Raw genomic sequence first — 4,925 nt, forward strand, 5'->3', positions numbered from 1 at the left:
GAAGGTACAGCTTGTCACATGCTGATTCTGTTTGAGAATTACGTTAAAGATACGTGTATCTGTGAAATGTTCAATTTAAACACAGGTAGAATCAATTGATCGAATAAATGAATTTCGTGTCAAGCGACGGAGATCCACCACTGCCAGAAGTAAGAAGTATACAACACAGTGACCTCCCTTGTATTGCTGAACGTATATTTGCGCCATTTCAAGTGGGGTAACTCTGTGAAACCTTTCGTTGATGAATAAAATAAATATTTATATCATTATTGTTTTCCCCTCCTAAACAATTCAGTTATTCCATTATTTGAACTACTCAGTTACCTGCTCATTTATCCAGTAATGGTGTATTCCATAGATTTGTATACACATAGCGGACTCTTTTCAGGTAGAATCAGCCTTGACAGTGTGTGACAAGATATGTCTCATGGCACGTATCCAAGATTCCACGATCTACAGGATCGTAACGGTATCTATCAACGGTTTTTATTCAAAGATAAACAGACTAACCAGCGCAGACCGTCGATCTGCTCGAAATAGCAGCACATTCTTTAAAATTTATATAGCATAGGCGCAGTTGTGTGGTAAGGAGCTTGCTTCCCAACCACATGGCCTTGTGTTGATATATGAAGTTAGATTCACAAACATGAGGTTCCAAATTTGATCTTACTACGTGGTATCTTGGGCAAATGATGCGTTGGATCATCCCATATCCTGTGAATGAAATTGTATTCTTGGAAACTGTATAGCAGTCCGGCGGGTGGATTGTACTTGTAATTCAAAAGATACAGCCTTGCCACATACTGTCACCCTGGCTGTATCAGCAAATTATGCTAAGGGTACACGAAACTGTGGAATACTCAGCCACTTACATGTTAACTGAGAAGCAATTGAATCCCCGTCGTCGAACGGTGGAGCTCCACTACTACCGTTATCGTGACACTGATGTTTCTGCTCTAAGGATAAAAAAATTCAATCACTATTAGGTAAACACTATTGTTGCATAAAACATCAACAAAGTACTCGACCGTGTCTGACACGTGAGTATCTTTGGATCGTGGCTTCTTGTTGATAGAATTCTTTCTGATTCACACTCAAGAATGGCATGCCCCAATGTTAGGTTATAACCCCCTTTGCTCATTCTCTTCAACTTACCAGTCTAATTGTCGTCATCGCCAACAGCCCAGATGATACTATCCTTATTCCACCTTCCTCATACATATACATCTTAGATGGCTCCCCGCAAAGCTCCCGCTTATCCCTTGAACAGAGCGAGACCTTTCGTCCTTCTTCCAATGGCGTCATGTCAATTATTTCCTTCATCAGGATAGAGCTATTTTTTATGGTTTTGTGTCGTTCCATAGGACTCAATATACTTCACATATCAAGAAAACACTACCGCCCTTTCCCCTGAACACGAATAACACGTAACTAGAACCCTCAAGGTAGCTTCAGGTGCTCGAACTCATGATCACCAAAAATGTCTCCCTACACTTTGGGTACAGGCTGTTTAGAGTCACAAAATATTTTATCCATACTATTTTGGCATCTATTCCTTAAAACCAGCTGGGTTTTTTTTCCTGTCACCGCCACCCAGGCATTCCTGAATCCATTCGTCTCTCGATATTCGTATTATGTCTATTCCATTCTCAGGCTCCGCACTAACCGTTTCTGAACATGTTTTACTTGCAGCCATTGAATTGTAATCAATCAAACGGGGACGTTAACTGCAGTTGGTCTCATTGCTAACTGTGATGTCGATATAACTTCTTCTGGAACAAATAAATGATATGGAAGGGAGCATAGCGACTGCTCTCTATTCCTATAGAATAGTGATTCGTATATGTAGACAGAGATAGATAGTAACGTAAGTGATGAAATTTATTGGAAACTTTTAACTGATTGTAAACATAATCTGATATTGAACTCAATATGCTGGATAAACTAAATCGTCGTGTTTATTGTATCAAAAATTGACAGTCTAATCTGAGTTTTGCCGCAGGCAAACCCTTTCTCCATTCAACAGACGTGAACAGCTCAGCTGTTAACTTTTGGTATATATGTCGTGTCTAGACATCCAGTGTTGTGCTTGCTGTTACAGACTTTGTTTTTTTTTTTATAACTTGCTAAAAAATGTCTTTTTTCCTTTAATGGAATTTTACAGATATATTTTTGAAGTTATACACTTCGATTATGTTGATAACATTAATTTTTTTTTTTTTTTATCTAGGAGGAATTTTGGATCATTCTTCCTCTTCCAAGTTTGTTTCCTCATAACTCTCTTTAAAATGCATATTTTTAAATGATATTTTGAAGAAATACGTTTTCGAGGGCGTAGATTATGTAATGCTGATGTTTCAAATATAGAAATCTCTAAAAAAAAAAATGTAAAAAGTGCTACAGTCGCGTAAATTGTGATAACAAAGGAGGAGTACGAATGATCTAAATCGCTTCTAAAAATGTTTTTTTCTACATTCTATCAGCATAATTTGTTACCTATATTCTCAAACCCGTATCTCTGCAACGTTTCATAACAAAAAATATGCATTTAAAAAAAGTTATGAAAAAAAAAGGAAGTCTAAGGAGTACGAGGCGCTAAATTGCAGTTATGCCATTTATATTAGACTGTTTACATATATTTGTGTATATGTCTGTCCGTCATTTATTAGTATGTTTACTAGCACATGCGTAGATAGAAAGTCACCTGACAGATTCTGACCAATCAAATATTCAGTTTATTGGCGCTGAATATTGTTTTACCGCGAAAAGTAAGCATGGAGATAATGTCGGTTTGTTCGTGTATAACGTTTGTATATTTAATTTACATGTAAGTTTTATGTTATCTCTTATAAATAATTCTTAATTAGCAATCTTCATTATTGGTCATTCAATTTCTTTGCATTTTACTTAGATTGATCACTTTACTGTGTTTTTGATATCCTTGTTATGGCCGACCTATGGTGTTATGTTTTGTTAAATGAATAGAAATTATTTTCTGAAGTGACGAAAGTCTTTTACCTCTTCACTTCTATAATCTCAGATGGAAGCTGGAAATATAATTATTATCATATTTATATATATGTAATGTTGTTTCTTCGATTTTAGTAGAAATGTAGTTTTAAACAATTGGAGATATTTTGTTACGGAAAATTACTTTTAACAAATTGGGCTGACTTTTGTTATTTACCAGAAAGTCGTACAACTAAATTCTTTTTTGTTTTTGTAAACAGTATCGTAATTGATCTCTTTAAGATTGTCTTTTACATTTTCTTACCGTTATTTCCTATTATTTTTATTAAACATTTAGACGTAAGGCATATTTAGTCATTTTTACTTTAGGAGAAAATTTCAGTAATGCATTTAAAAAGTATCAGTTGCAAAACTTTTTGGAGCATTTGTGCTTTTAGAATATGAAACTCTAAATAAACAAAACAATTTCTAAAGAATATTTCAGTAATATTTAATTTGGTGGACTTCAATATAATGTCTTCAACTGTTTATTTACTAATTAGTGTGTTTATAATGAAGTATTAATTGCAAAAAAAATAGACTCGGCTGATGTTTAGAACATTAAAATCCATTAGACCTAATACGCTTAAAATATTCCCTAAAACTATTTATCGACTTTATATTTTATTTAATATCTTCAATTATTTATCTACTACATAAAAAAAACGAGGCGGGAGAATAAAATAAATATCTTTGTCACAAATTATAACTTATATGTAGTTTAATGAATTGAGTTTAAATATCTTTTTTAAATTTAGTATTTTCAATATTTGGTTAGAGTAATAAAGTGAAGGAAGGATATTTATGTACCCATTTTTTAAATTTGGAACATCCTGGCGATTTCCCGCAATTTCTTATAAAAACGTATTTGTGTGTGTGTGTTTATATATCCATATTTCTCTCATTTTTAAAATCCCTCCCAATTTGATCGCCATTTCCTCTGTCTCAATTATTTTCAACATGAATATTAATTCTCAAAAGGATTATCGTTCCTCCGCCGCGGATTTTTTCCTGGGTTGTAATCAGTGTCTATGCTAAGATTTAGGCAGTTCTAGGTGCCATCTTATTTTTGCATATAAAACTCTCCGGCCTTTCATTGTCCTGCCTAATATAGACAAGCAGTGGGTGTCATTCACTGAATTTCCCGGAGGAATTGGAGAAGCTCCATAATTACTACAGTTTTTTGATATATGCTTTTCCTGATTTCTTTCTGACATTGGACGGGAACAAACTTAGAGGAGGGAATGTTTTCACTTAGTCTAATTAAAAAATTAATTCCACTTGAACCACCCTAACTAGAGAAGGCACTGCATTACTGCTTAATAGTCTGTCTTCATCAGGAAAGTTAAACCCTATTTTAGTACAAGTTAATTTCTCTTATGAAGCTTGTTCTCGAGTTTTCTTTTTCTTCATAGGGCAGAACAATGGTCTATTCCATGCAACTTTCCATCAAAACCCCAGCTATGTTTTGACAGCTACGTAAAAGCTCTGTCCTCTGTTCATTTTTCTCTATTATAGCAGATTAATTTAGTTACTTGGATCAGTGGATAGGATGTTTGCAATAATAATGCTGGTTTCAGTCCTGATTTTATTCATGAAAACTAAATTTGAAGTGAGCAGAAATTACAATTTAAAGCCCCCCCCCTCCCAAGAAGTGCAGAATGATTGAATTACAGTAAAAACGAAATATATAAATGCTTTTTTTTTTTTTACGTTTTTATTAATGGCTTAGTCTGACGAGGAAAGGCAATGACCAAAACCATTTGTTTTGGAGACTGGTGAGAGAAAGGGAGAAAGAAACTATGGGTCTTGAGTTGGTCCTCAGATTGGAGTCCTGGTCCAAATTCTAATAGAATGGACTCTAAATGGCTTTGGAAATAATGGAAACTCAGAATCAAGCAATGGGTGTTGAGAAA

The 4,925-nt window shown here is 34.4% G+C and overlaps 1 protein-coding gene across 1 annotated transcript in view; it reads left to right on the plus strand.

Moving 5' to 3' along the window:
• The first annotated feature begins 2,252 nt into the window (after window positions 1-2,252).
• Window positions 2,253-4,925, plus strand: part of LOC106883982 (telomere-associated protein RIF1) — a 54,368-nt gene continuing 51,695 nt past the window's right edge. Inside the window, exon 1 of the mRNA XM_014935142.2 lies at window positions 2,253-2,827. The gene's annotated coding sequence lies outside the window, so the exon portion shown is untranslated. The remainder of the gene's footprint in view (window positions 2,828-4,925) is intronic.

The sequence above is a fragment of the Octopus bimaculoides genome, chromosome 10, assembly GCF_001194135.2.
Source record: "Octopus bimaculoides isolate UCB-OBI-ISO-001 chromosome 10, ASM119413v2, whole genome shotgun sequence".
Taxonomy (NCBI): domain Eukaryota; kingdom Metazoa; phylum Mollusca; class Cephalopoda; order Octopoda; family Octopodidae; genus Octopus; species Octopus bimaculoides.